Consider the following 20,005-nt stretch of genomic DNA (forward strand, 5'->3'; position numbering starts at 1 on the left):
TTCCAGCCCCCCGCTCCCTCCCCTTTTAGTCGCCTTCTACGACACGCAGGGAATACGTGGGAAGTATTCTTAATCCCCTATCCCCAGGGATTATATATATATATATATATATATATATATATATATATATATATATATATATATGTGTGTGTGTGTGTGTGTGTGTGTGTGTGTGTTGTGTGTGTGTGTGTGTGTGTGTGTTTACCAAATGGCGTCCTAGCTTCGTCTCTTCGATGTATATCAACTGACTGTTATATTTCTCTCTTGTGTCTCCCCTGATGATGTGATTGTTACACGAAAGTGCACTTGGGAACTTATCGTGTTTCATTTTCCCCCGTGGACTCAGGAATATCTTGATCACGCGCAAAATTGTGATCCTTTCCAATATATATATATATATATATATATATATATATATATATATATATATATATATATATATATATATATATAATTACCCCCATGACTCCTTTCTAATAGAGGAACAGGAAGTGATTAAGACATTTTAGGTGTGGGAAGTTCTTTCACAAGACTGTACTCCCAGTGATACAAGCCCCGCCAAAGGTAGACTTTTCACTCGTGGTGTAACCTCGAACAGCTGGAGTCACACACACACACACACACACACGTGCCAGGTAAAACCACAAGGAAACAGAAAATACGGTGTCAAGCGCTTTCGTATAATTACGTCAACGATAGGAAAGAGCGTGACACTTCGTATTTTTCGTTTCCTTGTGGTTTTACCTGCATCTGATGATGTACACTCGCTACTTGTTTACTTCTTGCTTACATATATATATATATATATATATATATATATATATAGAGAGAGAGAGAGAGAGAGAGAGAGAGAGAGAGAATCAAGGACTCCTTTTCCCCCTATATTTTCTCCTACGTGGCTGAGGTGCAGTAGTTCCCCGTGTGGCTACGTCACAGTATTGTTCCTCAGACCTGTAGGAACACGGGAGGTTCGTCTCCCCGTGTCTGTCGTTGAACATGCCGGCACAACCTGGCCTTCACACACACACACACACACACACACACACAATGAGTACACATGAATAGTCATGAGCGTACGTACATGACCACCGCGATTGCCATAAGCGTACATGGGCGACCCAACACGTTCGCACACCCCATGTCTTAACCCCCCCCAACACACACACACACACACACAAGGACCAACGTACCTAAAGCAGAGTGAGTGCTTTACATACACCGTGGGTAAGACAGTGCTAACCAACCAAACACACCGTCGTACCTCCCACAGGGGCGGGGTAATTGGGGGGGAGGGGGAGACCTTATGTGATATACAGTTATTTTTCCAACGTAGGGAGTGGCGAATTGCTTGGTTGTGGCGCCGGACGGACGTGTGTGTGTGTGTGTGTGTGTGTGGTTGGTCCAGGCGCTACACCACGTGGCTGGTCTAGTAAACATTGGGTTGAATGACTCATGCCATCAGTTGTTGGTTCGTTACCAAGACGAGAAGTGTTGCTACTTTACATGTATGTGTGTGTGTGTGTGTGTGTGTGTGTAATTACCTATTGTACTGCACGAGGCGGATGGGATGGGGGGTGTTGTACGCTCGTCCCCATCTCCTCTCTTCCCTACGCTTAACTTTCTCTAATTAACATGATTATAACTTTCTAAAGGTTGTAGACGCCCAGCATTCCATTCATCCGCCGCTCTGACACTACACAAAAAAAAAGTACATGTTTACATCTTCCGTACCAAGTCCAGGTCTGGTTCAGTTCCTTGTTACGGCTCCTGGTTGGTTGCTCTCTCTCTCTCTCTCTCTCTCTCTCTCTCTCTCTCTCTCTCTCTCTCTCTATCTATCTTATCTATCTCTGGATCTTCTCAAGGATTGTCGGTTTTCCACATCGTCAGACTGGTCTAAAAACCTGAAGTTTGTGGTCAAGTCACCCTTTACTCATCTCTCTTCCGTGGAGGGTTGATTTCTGGCCTCGGCTCTCTCACTGTTAAACTCGGCTTTCTTATTTCAGATAACGTCTTCGGTGCCCTTCTCTGAACCTTTTTTTCTTCATATATTATTATTAGTTCCCTGAACTTTGTGCGTAGTTTCCGAACTTGAGAAGCCTTGTTCAAGTTCTAGGCCTCATATAAGGTTTCATATAACTATCATATAACTTTTTTTGTGAGCAGTTTCCGAACTTGAGAAGCCTTGTTCAAGTTCGAGGCCTCATATAAGCTGTGACTTCGTGAGCAGTTTCCGAACTTGAGAAGCCTTGTTCAAGTTCGAGGCCTCATATAAGCTGTCAATAGTTTGCTGAGCTCTTCCTTATCCATCCACTTTTACATGAGATTCTATAGTTTGTCAACAGACAAGAGTGTCTCCCTCACACTCCTTGTAAAGTTTGAACTCATGGCGACAGGTTAGGTTAGGTTAGGTTAGGTTAGGTTAGGGACGATGTCAACTCTCAAGTCCCTCTCCAACACAAGGGTCTTGCAGCTTATGATGTCCCGCTAGGTGATAATTCACATCTAGGCCTCCCTCCCTCCCTCACTTCCCTCCCCATCCCCGTGACTTTTACGTTTACTGGGGTTGAATTTTGTCAACTTTGGAGTTTGTTTGGGTCCCCTTGTAAGCCGATGCATTCTCTCCTCATCATTCCTGACTTCCGTGGTCAAGAAACGTATTCATGCACGAATTCAACTCTTCCTGTAAATTATTTACAAACATATTCACGTTATGAATATTCCGGTATGTCATTTACAAAAATATTCAAGGTATGAATATTCCGGTAAGTCATTTACAATCATAGAGTATGAATATTCCGATAATTCATTTACAAACGTATTTAGAGTATGAATATTCCGGTAGGTCATTTACAAAAATATTCAAGGGATGAATATTCCGGTAAGTCATTTACAAACATAGAGTATGAATATTCCGGTAAGTCATTTACCAATATATTCAGAATATGAATATTCCGGTAAGTCATTTACCAATATATTCAGAAAATGAATATTCCAGTAAATCATTTACAAACGTTCAAGTACGAGTTCAGTGGTTTCTGTCATTTACACATGAAGATGAGCGATGGTCCCAGGTCTCGTCCTTGCTGCACGCCACTGGTGACCCCCCCCCCCCTCTAACCAGGAGTCGTGACGTATAATGACCAATTGTGTAATTACCTGTTCGTAGCGTACGCTTGTGGGGCACCGCCGTCTCTCGGATCACCCTCTCCACTATCATATAACTTTTTTTTTCATCATCTTTATGTTGTCTGTATTGACCATGTTTTCATTACGTTTATTCCATTTGCGTGTGTGTGTGTGTGTGTGTGTGTGTGTGTGTGTGTGTGTGTTTACTATTTGTGTGTTACGGAAGAGAGTTTTACACTCGTGTAGCCCCGTCTCTTAACCTGGTATACATGTATATGCACTATGTCTTTACTCCTGTGTGTGTACACACACACGCGCGCGCGCGCACACACACACACACACACACACACACACACAAAGCAAAGTGAACCATGCCTTACCAACACATACATGAACATGATAAAAAAAAACAGACATACATACACACACACGCGACCACCCTTGGCCTGACGCTACGCCACACCTGCTGCATTATGTCGACCTCTCCCCTCTCTCCCCGCTTCCTCCGTCAGGTCCCGGGCGTGGGCGGGCTGCAGGATACAGAGGGCGTGAAGGCCCGAGACTTGAATTGAACCCTGTATGATCTTACAGCCGCTACTGTAATGTGCTCCTCCACGTCCCCCAGTGTAGGTGAAAACCCTGAAGTCTCGTCTGTTAGAACCCCACAACCCTGTCTGTTAAAACCCCTACATACCTGTCTGTTAGAACCCCACATTCCTGTCTGTTAGAACCCCCACATCCCTGTCTGTTAGAACCCCACATTCCTGTCTGTTAGAACCCCACGTTCCTGTCTGTTAGAACCCCACGTTCCTGTCTGTTAGAACCCCGCATTCCTGTCTGTTAGAACCCCACATGCCTGTGTTAGAACCCCACGTCCCTTTCTGTTAGAACCCCACGCTCCTGTCTGTTAGAACCCCACGTTCCTGTCTGTTAGAACCCCAACGTTCCTGTCTGTTAGAAGCCCACGTTCCTGTCTGTTAGAACGCTACAATACTCTTTATCAGAACCCCACATCACCCTAGAACCCCACATCACTGTCTAGTAGAACCCCAGTCCTCCCTGTCGAACCCCCTCTCGCTCTCCAGGTTGAGGCCAGCTTTCACCTCCCTCAGGTCTTCGGCTACCACCTGCTCCTGGTACCGCGCCAACCACTAGTACTGGTGATGCTAGTCCTCCGCTCCAGTACCCCAGTACTGGGGTGCTGTAGGTATTCTGGTACTGGGAATACTTGTATTCATCCGGTATTGGTATTATGATAGGTTGTAGTGGTTGTAGGTCTGGCCATACTGTTGCTTTATCTTATTATCTTATGATAATGATGGCATTGTTGGCTTTACGAATGTTTTTGTTTATAGTAATGTAGTTGGAGTATTATTATTATTATTAGTGATGAATTGATAGTAATGGTTAATTTTACTCTCATGAACTATTAAATATCAAGGTTAGAGGAAAGGTCCATAACTGATGTGATAAATTTATCCCTGGTTCAGCCCAATGACAGCACGTCGCTCCTCGTATACCACAACGCTCCCCTTCGTTTTCCCCGATAACTCATAAAAGCCACCCATCACTCCATCCTTCCACCTCTGTCTATCTTCGCCTGCCCCTTGCACCCGGAACTTCTGACACATATAAATTCTTAAGTCTCTTTTCACTCATCCTCTCTATATCACCAAAACCTAACCGCACACCCTGTTCACCTCTCTATTTATGTGTAACTTATTGCAACTCGCTTTCTTAAACTATCATCCATCACACGATCAACTCTCCTCACATCGCACATTGTTCTGAAGCATTTCTTATCCAACACATCCAACCTCTTCGTGAGCAAGACGTACCTGAAGGCGGTTGCCATTCTATATAAATAACTCCAGTATACATCATTGAGGAGAGTAAAAATGAATTCCCCTCTTACCTCCCTTAAGAAAAATCACCGATATATATATATATATATATATATATATATATATATATATATATATATATATATATATATATATTTTTTTTTTTTTTTTTTTATTATACTTTGTCGCTGTCTCCCGCGTTTGCGAGGTAGCGATATATATATATATATATATATATATATATATATATAATATATATATATATATATATATATATATATAACTGACCGTTATATTTCTCTCTTGTGTCTCCCCTGATGATGTGATTATTACACGAAAGTGCACTTGGGAACTTTTCGTGTTTCATTTTCCCCGTGGCCTCATAGGAATATCTTGATCACGCGCAAAATTGTGATCCTTTCCAATATATATATATATATATATATATATATATATATATATATATATATATATATATATATATATATATATATACCATGAGAAAAGAGAATTTAAACGAATTTTTACCCGTGTCATGTTTTGTGGCTTTAATGTTACTTGGGTAGAGTTACATGAGCACGGAAGTTCGCTTGAGCTGCCAGTGTTTACTCCCCGTCTCCGCCGCCGCCGCCACAGCCAACAACCTGATGCTGCTTTTTCCCCCCGCCACCCACGCCAGTCTCCAGCTCTCCTTGTATACATGTTGCTCGCATCTTTTACGGCTGTATTCATACGTATATTGTGACATTTTACGAGTGATCTATTACAACGAAGACAAATATTCATTGTATAATCAAGGGATAAAGGAAGCCTCCTCCTCCTCCTCCTCCTTGCAACATCTGGCAATTCCTCTCGATTCATTATAATTGTTGCTAGACCCGACGAAGCCCTCTCCTCTGAAGGTGAACTCAGGTTTAAAATATATATACGTAATAACTGCCTTATGATACCAGTTACCTGGTCGAGTATAGATATATATAAATACGGATAAATTTAATTTAAACTGTGAGTTTGGGTGTGCATTCAGATTTATATAAATACGGATAATTTTAATTCAAACTGTGAGTTTGCGTGTGCATTGCTGGGCATAGCTTGTACAACACACGTTCCCCACGACCTGTGTGCGTCATGCACGAACATTAAAATGCACTTTGTAGCCAAACTGGCACAATGTATATATTATTTCTTTTTTTTATATATATATATTTAAGCGATTCATCGTTTTAGGTACAGGATATGAGCAAGCCCGAGTCATATATACAAACACATCTGAGTCGGTACGATAACGCGTGGGAAAACTTGGGTGGATTCTGGTATATTCCCTCATTACCAGACACTGACTCAACGAACAAGGGTAACTACGTCTTTTAAGTCTTAACCTCCATGAGCATGACGGTACGATCCTTGTGGTGACACACGACACGGTACGGCCCTTGAGCACGAGACGGTACACGACTCATCAGAACACGACGGTACGACCCTTGTGCACGACGGTACGTCGCTTGGGTACGTCGCTTGACTTCACCTTCAACCTCAACATTAGTTTACAAAGGTCAGGTCATCATAATTAACAAGCGCACCGTCATACTCCAAAGTGGTACAGTCGCGCGCAAGAAACGTAGCAGTTACTGCCATAACTTTACGAGAGAATGAATGCTTTTCTCTATGGCTTACCAGAAGACTACGCTAAATATTACATTAACGAGTTGACAACTTGGTCTGTGTAACTGGTTCAGTTGACACTGACCCATCTGATCCACTGTTTCCTTCTCTCTCTCTCCTAAGACTTTTAAACACCCATTAACGAGAGAATTCTTGGCCTACTTCTCACATTAAGGTACTATTGACTGTGAGTACATACACGCTCACGTAGTCACGATAATATTCCCGGCTTCAGTTCTCTCTCCGGCCATCCAGACCCGACAGTTACTTATTGAGTTTGGTGGATGAGAGAGAGAGAGAGAGGCAAAAAAAAACATTATTTCCTTTAATTCTGGTGAAATTGGAAGGCGGACTCTGATAGGTTCCCATAGTGATGGCTTAATGTCTAGGTAAGGTGGGAGGGACGGAGCTACGCTAGAGGAATGGTGGAGTTGGTTGGTGGTGGGTAGGGGGAGCGTGGCGTCCCGCCTCACTCCACTGAGTCCGACTTTCTTTTAACTAATGATTGTGAGAACGACGACCAACCCACCCCCAACCCCACACTACCACCACCACCTTCCCCACGCCATTCCACCACCACTACCACCCCCGGCGTTTTACCCTCCCCCCTCCACCTTCCCTGCTCCACCGCGACCTCGCCACACGCCCCAGCCTGACCCCTCTCATCACCCCCCTACATGACACAGACTTTGGGGACACGCTCAGTGGAACGACACGACTTAGGTAGGTACAGTTAGGAGTACGACGGTTGATGCTCGGTTTGGTCAGCCTAGGCGGTTCCTGCAAGTAGACCTGGTCTCTTAGCAACCTGGCTTCATGGACGTGGATCAAGTGCACCGCTTAACCTCCCCCGAGCACGACGGTACGACCCTCGAGCACGATGGTACGACCCTCGAGCTCGATGGTTCGACCCTTGAGTACGACGGTGCGACCCTTGAGCACGATGGTACGATCCTTGAGTACGACGGTGCGATCCTTGAACACGACGGTACGATCCTTGAATACGACGGTACGACCCTTGAGTACGACGGTACGATCCTTGAGCACGACGGTGCGATCCTTGAGTACGACGGTGCGATCCTTGAGTATGACGGTACGACCCTTGAGGACGACGGTACGACGCCTGAACACGACGGTACGACCCTTGAGTACGACGATACAATCCTTGAGCACGACGGTACTATCCTTGAGCACGACGTTACGACCCTTGAGTACGACGGTACGACCCTCGAGCACGACGGTACGATCCTTGAGCACGACCCCTGAACACGTTACAATCCTTGAGTACGACGGTACGATCCGTGAACACGACGCTACGATCCTTGAGCCCGACGGTACGACCCTTGAACACGACGGTGCGATCCTTGAACACGACGTTACGATCCTCGAGCACAAAGGTACGATCCTTGAACACGACGTTACGATCCTTGAGCACGACGGTACGATCCTTGAGTACGACGGTACGACCCTTGAGTACGACGGTACGATCCTTGAGTACGAAGGTACGATCCTTGAGTACGACGGTACGATCCTTGAGCATGACGGTACGACCACTGAGCACGACGGTACGACGCCTGAACACGACGGTACGACCCTTGAGTACGACGGTACGATCCTTGAGCACGACGGTACGATCCTTGGGTACGACGGTACAACCCTCGGGCACGATGGTACGACCATTGAACACGACGGTACGACCCTTGAGCACGATGGTACGATCCTTGAGCCCGACGTTACGACCCTTGAGTACGACGGTACGACCCTTGAGCAAGACGGTACGATCCTTGAACACAACGGTAGGATCCTTGAGCACGACGGTACTATCCTTGAGCACGACGGTTCGTTTCTTAGGTACGATGGCTTGGCCTTTGACCTGACCTTTGAAAATCAGGCTGTACCTCAACCCAGCACAGCCGAGCTGAACGTTGGAGGGGGGGGGGGTCGAACCTCCACGTGACACGGAATATGTCTCGTCAAACACGGAGGGATGCGAGTCGTAAAAAGAGCCTAACGCGCACATCTCACAGCGAGGGAGGAGGGTTGTAGTGTACGCGGTTTGGCGAAGCCGAGGGAAACACAGTGAGTGGAGCTCACCCTCCCAAGGTCACATCTTTCGAGGTTCTTTGTGACTCATGATCCCCATAGTACCACGTTACTATATATCAAATTCAGTGGGAGAAGAGGATGGATGGGAGTAACGCGATGCACTCGCATACAGCTGCACTCAGGAGCCGACATTAGATTGTATATTGAATTAGAATGAAATGTTTTGATGTTCTTAGGAGACTGAAGGCAAATGGAAAATGAGATGTGGAATTTTTTCACTTCTTAAAAATGCTGCGAATATTGTCTCTTGGTCGTATGTTCGTTTTTTGTCATATATATATATATATATATATATATATATATATATATATATATATATATATATATATATATATATTCTAGCCTATGACAGATACCCAGTTTATCAACCAGCCCCAAAGGGAGGATGAACAGCAGGGGTGAACTGTGTTAGATAATTTACAAGTCGTATCATAAATATAGATTCTACAGAACAATGTGAAATTAATGAATCAAGTGGATATAGGGTGAACTATGGTGTCCGTAACCCTGAAGCCCAAGACGTATGATAAACAGGAATATTACATACGAAAATGACGTTTGATCAAGTGTATCTTCTATACAAAGCAACTTCAGATGTGCCACATGAACTGTTGCCGAGGTGAACACAAACACCTTTTTCAAAAGTTGTGACACAATATAGCCTACTCTCAATAGGGTGAGGAGGGAAGGAGGGAGCCCTCTGCAGGGATTTAGAAATGTACATTGATTTATAGTATTATGAAAGACAGCACCACGCGGAGAGAGAGAGAGAGAGAGAGAGAGAGAGAGAGAGAGAGAGAGAGAGAGAGAGAGAGAGAGAGATTGTTGAGTTGTTGAGCCATTGTTTCTCTGGATAACGACCTTCGAATGTGTTGTTGCCAACACCCAAATACCACTTGACGACACGGGCTGTAAACACTGCTAATAACAATTAGTTTACTATACTGCCAGAGAACACAAAAGGATTGATTGCTCTGGTGTTTTAAATAACTGGTCTTCTATTGAGTTAAAATATGCAAAAATGTTCGAAAGGGCAATAGCAATTTCAAAGACTTTTTCGTAGCCAATGGTTTATATTTATTTGCCAGCACGAATCCTCCCCCCTATAGCATTACGCAAAATTCGTGAAGTCAAGGGAGGAAAATTTCTATCAGAAAATGTGTATAGTGACCCCACCCGGGGAAATGCCACAGCTTTTCTTTTTTTCTTTTTTTTTACCTCTAAGTCAAAACTCTTCAGGTCTCAGCTTCGGTGTAACTAGTTTTTGTTCGACTACAACTACAGAACCGGACACTTGTCTGTACCTAACTTGCTCTAGAATCATCTCCACTATTAATAGAACCTTGCTAGAAGAGGACATTCTTGGACATAATTTGACATCTTTTATTTCCTCCTCTTAAGAGCGTAAAGTATTTCAAACACGAGAGGTAAAAATAGGATTTGAGTCTACAGATCCACTTTGTCCTCCATCCGTCATAGGTGCTGAGCGAAACTGGAGGTATTTGCTTACTGACAGTGTGTACTGCCTCCCTAGTCTCGTACTCCAAGCTTTAACTCCTAAATATTCAACTAGCTGGATATATATATATATATATATATATATATATATATATATATATATATATATATATATATATTCTTTTTCTTTCATACTATTCGCCATTTCCCGTGTTAGCGAGGTAGCGTTAGGAACATAGGACTGGGTCTTTGAGGGAATATCCTCATCTGGCCCCCTTCTCTGTTCCTTCTTTTGGAAAAAAAAAATTATATATATATATATATATATATATATATATATATATATATATATATATATATATATATATATGTGTGTGTGTGTGTGTGTGTGTGTGTACACAGTCACTCCCAAGAACATCAAAGTTTTATATATACAGTTTAATGAGTTAACAAAAGCTTTCAGTCTGTCTCATTCATTTACTTCCAACTTTACGACACCGAAATTCATCGCTATTGTTTAAAAAAAATAAAAATTCGTCACCAGCCACACACTTCATTGAAGCCTTGGCATCCTCAGTCACCTTATACACATACAGAAATTACTTCCTCAAAAAAAACCAGTACACATTTAACAGTACTACTTCCACTCATTATACAGGTTCCTTTATGTTAATTATATTGTTGCCATTAGCTGTGTCATCTATATGCTTTGCATAAATTATACTGTTGCCAGTATCTGTGTCAGATATATATATATATATATATATATATATATATATATATATATATATATATATATTTACGTTAATTATATTGTTGCCATTATGTGTCAGTTACACACATCACTTGTTTAAGGTTCGCTTTATGTACGCCTTCTACTATGATGACGTCGGGTGTTAGGATTGTAAACTACCCATCAAAAACACATTCTTCGGGGGGGATTGTGTGTGTCTCGTGGTCGCACGTGAACACAAGACACTCGAAGATAGTGTGCTAGGTTGGGGCGCCCCTGGGGCTGGAATAAGTGCGTCTCTTGGGGGGGAAAAAATGGGGTTAACGGGAAGAAGAGCAGCACTACCGGGTGAAGGTCTGCGCGCGCCGCCCGGTACACCGTGCGTGGGTAGTGTGAGGGGGGGCACCACGACGGCAGACGGGACTGGGTGACGCCATCATGAACTCTATATCAAAAATGAAAGATAATCATCGCCACTGTCGGTATTACCACTTGGTAAAATAGGGATTTGAGATGCTTGAAAAGTTATTTTTGTGTGTGTGGTTATCAAGGGCCAGCCTTGTTCACTTCTAGTATTATGTTTTGAAACTTACTTAACGAATGGAAACACCAGAGTGAAACGGTGTGTGACCCGGGAAACTCTCCAGGCGTGATATAAATATATATATATATATTCTTTCTTTTTCTTTCAAACTATTCGCCATTTCCCGCATTAGCGAGGTACCGTTAAGAACAGAGGACTGGGCCTTGAGGGAATACCCTCACCTGGCCCAATTCTCTGTTCCCTCTTTTGGAAAATTAAAAAAAAAAAAAAAAACGAGAGGGGAGGATTTCCAGCCCCCCGCTCCCTCCCCTTTTAGTCGCCTTCTACGACACGCAGGGAATATGTGGGAAGTATTCTTTCTCCCCTATCCCCAGGGATGATATATATATATATATATATATATATATATATATATATATATATATATATATAGATAGATAGATAGATAGATAGATAGATAGATAATAAAGTAAATGAGAACGAACTTTTACGGCGTTTTGTAACAAATGGAGGGCGTTGAGATTGCCAGAAGGTATAATTACACTAATATCATCATTAAGCAAGAAATCATGCATGTTAAAATACGTGTCAACAGACACATTACATCCAACACCTTGGAGAAACGTCGGGGGAGGGAGTGAAAGCCCTGGAGGACCAGCAGCAGAGTTAAAAACATTGGCCGCCACCGGACGCCTGCAGCCATGTTGTCACTAGCCATCCCACCTTCCGGGAACACACCCTCCCACCTTACTTTACCTCTGGCCCGAAAAGACACATCACAACCTATGTGTTCTTAGACAATAACAACAACAACAACAACAACAATATTCTGAAGTCTTTTGACACTTTACCATAAGTAAAAACAGTCAATATTATTATTTATTTATTTTTTTTTGAGGAAGTCTTTTGCGACCGTTCAACCCGATGCTTCGTCGTCAGCTGAGCGGCGAAGTTTACACGTTGGATTTATTTTCAGATATTTAACAGGATATTCTTAAGTCGAGGTCATATACGGACAGTGACTAGATTGTTCATGTTGACAATGTCGTGCTAAAATCATGGTCAAAACGTGTTGAAAGAAAATAATGATAAGGAAGCGGTTTACGATCTACTGAGTGAGTAACTGACCAAGTATTGATAAATTGGCATTATGGAGCCGGTGCAACGCGCTCTCCATGTTCATAATTCAACCTCTGGGAGGCGATATGTACAACCACCTGCTTGACGGTGTGGTACAAGTAGCAGAGGAGATAAATGCTGTAGTTACCGTACACACATGACTTGTCTTCTCTACTTGAACTGCGTCTCCTGTAAGTGGCTATAGCCTTATGATGCCCTTCCCACTCTCGCAGGCATCTCCACTTACCAGTTCGTTCAAGTGGACACACACACACACACACACACACACACACACACACCAACGTTGCGCTTTTTGGTTTGGTTAGTCTCCGATGGAATTTCCATAACTTCGATTTGTTGCCTAAAAAGATAAGATATTAAAGGACATGATCAGTATTGTCGAAAAGATGATATTCAACCATTTTGACGTGACAGTAAGTAAGGTTATGAAGCTGAAGGAGTTTATATATATGTATATGTGCGTGTGTGGGCGTTTATGTATATACATGTGTATGTGGGTGGGTTGGGCCATTCTTTCGTCTGTTTCCTTGCGCTGCCTCGCTAACGCGGGAGACAGCGACTAAGTATTATATATATATATATATATATATATATATATATATATATATATATATATATATATATATATATATATCATTGATGTGACGAGGAATTCCTCTGACAGATAAAAACGATCCAAAAGAATGATGATTGGGGAGGGAGGCAGGTGTGTGAAGTGCCTTCAGACTTGAAAACTATCTAATAAATCATCAATAGCTCTGGGCTACAGTGGAACTTTAACTTCACTTTCCACTGCTTTTGAAGTTAGTGACCATAAATAGCTACCACTGTCCTTCATTTTCCAGAGGAGAAATATTTGTTGTACTTCCAAGTGCGTCTTGTTAATCAAGTGGCCGAGTTTGGACGATCAGCCACCAGTGTCTACACCATGTTGACCCACCGCCTCCATATGATTAACCTCAATGGTATTTATGTAATCTAAAGCACGGAGCATCTCTCGAGGCAATACCCTCCATGTATGACACACACACACACACACACACACACACACAGAAGTAATCAGTGTTCAAGAGTATGTTCAGTATACATAAATTCTTCACGGTATGTCTTCACATGATCAACAACACATCTGGTGGTGCAGTGTGTGTGTGTGTGTGTGTGTGTGTGTGTGTGTGTGTGTGGGTAAGGAGTCCGGCATGATGGGCCAGCCCGCCCCGTCCATGTCCACCGTCTCCCCCCCCCCCCCCCCCTCCCCATTGAATATCATGACCGGGCCTCAGAGACAGCGGGTAATTTCGTGGTATTCGTTTTAACATTAAGCCGATTCAGTCACAGCAGCATCCATGAACTTCAAAACCAACATGAATTCCAAGTGGTAAAAAAAAAAAGAGTAATGACTGAAGTGGCCATGAACATAAATGGTAAATAATCTTGAAAAAAAAGAAAGAAAAACAAACTTTCCCTTGTCTACTAACTTTTTTCTCCCCCTTTCCTTAACCCTCTCTGTATTCCAGTTACACCCCGGCCTTGGTGTGGACTTTGGTCCGTGAGCGGAGCCTACGAACGTAAAAAAAAAAAAGAAAGAAAAAGAAATACATGTATAAACAAGATGCAGTCGGCCAGCCGGTATTGGTTAGCCTAGTAGGTCTTACGTGCGTTGCCTATGAAGCAGCCTCACTGTATAAACCCACCGACTTACCCTAACCTTACCTAACATCTCTAACAGTGTTACCTAACACTCATCTTACAGGACACTAACACTGTGTGTGTGTGTGTGTGTGTGTGCTCATTTCATGAGGTTGGGCAAGCCAAGCTTCTCCCAAGATTAAGCTTAGAGTGTCTGTATTCTATTAAATGATACATGTGTCAAGTTAATTTTAGACGTTGCTCACTTAGGAACGGAGAATCTTAGGAAAAATGCGTTGTACACACACACACACACACACACACACACACACACACACACACACACACACACACACTCGTGTACACTGCAAACACATATATCTTAAGCACATCAACTGTAACATTAATCCCAATCATATCAACAAATAAATCCATAATAATTTTCAAAATGTAAACATCATTTGTAAAGGAACGAACCCTGGAACAGTTCAGTAAATAAACTCGATGGTTTGAAGAAACACCCCAGTAACTGAATACATATGCACTTCAAACAAATTATAGATACCCATCTGTTCCAAATGTAACTATCTCATTAATGGCTCTAACGACCTCATTCGTAGATGATTCACAAACCACCGCACTTGTCCAACTAGAGACTGTGTAGCAATAAGTGTTTTCAGCTATCTTGCACCTGTTAGCAACAAACAAATGATTATAGCTAACTACTTCTAGCTTGTAGTTAAAGATCATAATTACCTACTTTGTAGCTCGTGGCTAGTTAATTGGCAAATGTAACAGCCTTATATTTGAAGCTATTCAGACACTGTTTTGCTTCAAACAGATAAGTCAGTGAAACCGTCCAACAAGTAAATGATGTCTGTCCAAAGTAATGCCTTTAACTAACAAATTATTTAACAGTCCAACCACCATCGATCACTATCTAACTAGTTTCTGTAACACTCCTGTTACCAACACACCTAACCCATGTAATTTCTGACGTAAGTAACCTTCGTTACATATGCATATTCGGCCTCAAAGCACCAGCTTTAAACGCCCTACTGACACCCATAACTTCATGACTCTGCCTGTCAAATATCTACCAATTAGCAGCTGTAACTGTCAAGTAACGCCTATAATTACCCAGCCAGCGGTTGTTACTGGCCTGCCTGCCACACAGCCGAGCATCCAGCGGAAGGCATCGGCGTCCCCTGCAAGTAGGATGGGAGCCACATCCTCAATCATGTCCATTCATCAAACCCACCCACCCACCCACCCTCTTGCCACACGTCACTTGTCCTTGCTTTTTCTCTCGTCTCTCTTCAAAACTCCACTGACTGTCGTTCTTGCTCAACTACTGAGGATAGAGACTCGCGGAGGAGAGGGAAAAAAAGATAAAGATAAACCAGCTAAGAGAGAGAGAGAGAGAGAGAGAGAGAGAGAGTTAAATCAGGTTGAGAGGACAACGTTGCGTGTAAACATCGTTAGGCTAATGTTTTAGGTTCGTCATGTCGCGTCAGTTCCAGCTTTAGGTTTCTACTTATGGTCATCTATTTAAAGCCACTTTATAAAGTGAATAGCGTTACGTCATGTACTATGAATTGAACTATAGCTTCTATAGACTGTGTAGCATCGTGTATGTCTGGGTATGTTAGGCGCTAGAATAAATATTACTGGGAGCAAAGCTAGCAGGGTGTGTGTGTGTGTGTGTGTGTGTGTGCCGCTCCATTATTCAGAACAACTGATTTTATGCCGTACTGTTTGTCGATATATGGTGGGTTATATTATGATACTATGTATTGATTATATAAGCCAGGAGGCAAGATATACTGACTATCGAGTATAAGAACTTTCGGTTATACTAAGTATCGAGCATAAGTTAGGGTATACTATCAATCATATGCAAGTATATGTAATGAGCATCGCGATTGAGCTAGGATATACTTGCGAGGATATAATGAGTCGAGTTACGATATACTCGCAAGGATATGATGAGTTTCGAGTATGGAGCTAGGATATACTCGCAAGGATGAGTATCGAGTATTGAGCTAGGATATACTCGCAAGGATGAGTATCGAGTATTGAGCCAGGATATACTCGCAAGGATGAGTATCGAGTATTGAGCCAGGATATACTCGCAAGGATGAGTATCGAGTATTGAGCTAGGATATACTCGCAAGGATGAGTATCGAGTATTGAGCTAGGATATACTCGCAAGGATGAGTATCGAGTATGGAGCTAGGATATACTCGCAAGGATGAGTATCGAGTATTGAGCTAGGATATACTCGCAAGGATGAGTATCGAGTATTGAGCCAGGATATACTCGCAAGGATGAGTATCGAGTATTGAGCTAGGATATACTCGCAAGGATGAGTATCGAGTATTGAGCCAGGATATACTCGCAAGGATGAGTATCGAGTATTGAGCTAGGATATACTCGCAAGGATGAGTATCGAGTATGGAGCTAGGATATACTCGCAAGGATGAGTATCGAGTATTGAGCCAGGATATACTCGCAAGGATGAGTATCGAGTATGGAGCTAGGATATACTCGCAAGGATGAGTATCGAGTATTGAGCTAGGATATACTCGCAAGGATGAGTATCGAGTATTGAGCTAGGATATACTCGCAAGGATATAATGAGTATCGAGGGTTTTTTAATCCTGGGTGCGGCAGTCGGCCCAAAGTCAACCTAGTTGTTCATCCTCCTCTCGAAGTATGTTGAGAAATGGGTGTCTAGGGTAGGCTGGGATATATATATATATATATATATATATATATATATATATATATATATATATATATATATATATATATATATATTAGCGAGGTTGGATCATTGTGTTGAAAGTCTTGTCAAAGAACTCGATTTTTTATATTGTGCATCAAAATTTATGTAACTTCGCATATACGTGCATATAGCATGGTGCTCTATGAAACCACGTACCAGTTTCATTTAAGATCCCCATATAAAAAGTTCACGACGTTGGACTGGTAAGAAAATGTTTTTGAAATTCTTTAGAAAATAAAAAATAAAAAAAAAAACGCACGTACAGCCGGGGGAAGTTTATGCAGACGTTTTCATTTCATAATCCTCTTGTGTTCTCAGTGTCTACCTACCACTGTGTCAAGCCTATGGACATCAGAGTATGAAGGACAACGACTGACTGAAAGAACGGAAATAGAAATGAAAACAATTAATAATTACCATTACCAATGTATACCCACGTTTTCTTGTTGGACTGAAATAGAAATCGTGACTTGAATAATATATCTTGAATAATATAATATCTATCAACACTTCCAGTATTCTGACGTACGGTCTAAACGGACATGACTGTGCTTCCACCTCGCTTATCGTTTCCTACAATAAATATTTCATCTCTTCCATTTATTGGTGGAAAGATAAAAAAGAAAAAAAAAGGCCACCCCTCGGGAATATAAATGTGTGTCATTATCTGAGGAGAGAGTTTTTCCACGCGTTTGCCCCCCACCTGCCCCCAACCCATACCATCTCTTGAGCTTTCTCTGTGACGAGATTTTGCCATTAGGTAAAGCCAGCACACGTCGCGCTCACCGCAGGAAAACAAAGTGTTAAGAATAAAGTTTGGTTGTCGGGTGTTATATGGCGTCGTCAAGATGGAGCGAGTGCGTGTTTGTGGATATTAATGCTGCAGACTCGGTGAAGTTGATGGGTGTGTGTGTGTGTGTGTGTGTGTGTGTGTGTGCACAGCTATTATTATACTCATAACATCCCACACTTTAGTTCAAGGTAGTATATCTATCTATCTATCTATCTATCTATCCATCTATATATATATATATATATATATATATATATATATATATATATATATATATATATATATATATGCAACACTCCCCAGACATAATTGAAACACCAACCATCTCCCCATCACAACGAACATCAACACGCCAACAAAACGCTTCAGTTCCAGAGGTTTATGATTATATCCGTTTTCTGTCAGCATTCGTTTAACTATGAGGCCTTCCTGGACTCTGGGATATTAAATCCCACACTGAAGACACCGAAAACCAACTCCATCAACTGCCCTTCACTCACCCTACCAAGACATACGCAAAATATTACCACATTTCTTGACCAGTCTTGGTCGATGGATGTGGCTGGCTTTCTGTGCACTATGGGGGCTTTAAGGTAAGAATATATATATATATATATATATATATATATATATATATATATATATATATATATATATATATATATATATATTAGATTTTTTCTTGAACTTTCATTTGATGACATTGAAAATTATGAAAAGTTTTAAAATATATAGAAATATGAAAAGTATACTTTTGTAGTGTCAATTTTTTTTTTTTATATAACTCCCTGTTTCATTTGCCTTCCTAGTGATCATATATACACAACTCTTCAATGAACTGATTACAGAGATATACATCTGTCTATTACTTCAATTGCTGAACCTATAGTGTACATGAAAGACCAGCTGAAACTACAGAACAAAAATATTAACATCGTAGACTCTTCACGTATTATGATCTCATTCTCCATTATTTACCCCTTACATTAGCTCCCAGGAATGGGGGAAATTGTATGCACATATAAAACAAAGTGAGCTGTCTCAGATTTTATAACAATGTAACAAGGTACAAATATAACGTTAACAATGTAATTAGATGTGTCTATCCATACTCACGCCTTCCGAAGCGATGAAACCGTTGGAAGCAGGAGGTTTAAACCAGGGATTGTACTGTCAACATATAATCCCTATTTAAACGGAACATTAGAATACTTTACTGGTATCACTGTTTAATAGTCTCTCTACTTATACCAGGGTAAGCAGGTGTGGGACCTGTCATGAGAATTGGATAATTAATGTCAGGTCATGGTCGAATACACGCATGCACGCACAGAGCAAGCACACGCTCATATATATATATATATATATATATATATATATATATATATATATATATATATATATATCACTATAAGTCCACGGGGAAAATAAAACACGATAAGTTCCCAAGTGTGTGCATATAAAGCCACGCGAGGGAAAAAAAAAATTGCCAAAACTTCGTATACTACATTGATGTACTGGGTTTCTAGATACTTTGGTGTAATATACGAAAGTTCTCGCTGTGTCTTGACTTCTGTGTTTACCAAATGGCGTCCTAGCTGCTACTCTTCGTTGTATATCAGCTGACTTATATTTCTTTCTTGTGTCTCACCTGATGATGTGATTATGACACGAAAGTGCACTAGGGAACTCATCGTGTTTCATTTTCCCCATGGACCCAAATAGGAATATATATATATATATATATATATATATATATATATATATATATATATATATATATATATATATATATATATGGATATTAAGACATTCGCTATAAGAAAAACGTCAATAACAGGAAATTTGTATGTATAGAAGGAGTTCCTGTAAACCTTACTTTTGATGTTCTAAACATCACAAATACTTTATTTTGATTTCTGTCTGACAAACGTTTGCTTGTAGACGTCTAGTGTTAGTCCTGTGCAACGTAAGTGCTCTGTGTGTGTGTGTAAAAGGACATTACCTAGCCTAGGGCTGTTACAGATACTTCAGCAAGCAAGCAGAGCTGTGGTAATAATATCCAGGGGTGGGGTGGGTTGGGTGGGTGAGGGGGATGCGGTGCGGGGTGGAAATCACTACACTGACCAGAGGAGCAGGCGACCGCTCGCTGCCGCGCCTGGAGCTCTACTGCCGCCTCGAC

General features: G+C 41.7%; 1 protein-coding gene across 2 annotated transcripts in view; it reads right to left on the bottom strand.

Moving 5' to 3' along the window:
• Positions 1–20,005, bottom strand: part of LOC139751498 (coronin-1A-like) — a 126,619-nt gene extending 106,614 nt beyond the window's left edge. Inside the window, exons 1-2 of one of the 2 annotated variants that reach the window (XM_071666958.1) lie at positions 19,951–20,005; positions 18,940–19,095 (exon numbers count right to left, since the gene is read on the bottom strand). The gene's annotated coding sequence lies outside the window, so the exon portion shown is untranslated. The remainder of the gene's footprint in view (positions 1–18,939; positions 19,096–19,950) is intronic. The other variant, XM_071666959.1, reaches the window with a different exon arrangement.

The sequence above is a fragment of the Panulirus ornatus genome, chromosome 11, assembly GCF_036320965.1.
Source record: "Panulirus ornatus isolate Po-2019 chromosome 11, ASM3632096v1, whole genome shotgun sequence".
In the NCBI taxonomy this organism is placed as follows: Eukaryota; Metazoa; Arthropoda; class Malacostraca; order Decapoda; family Palinuridae; genus Panulirus; species Panulirus ornatus.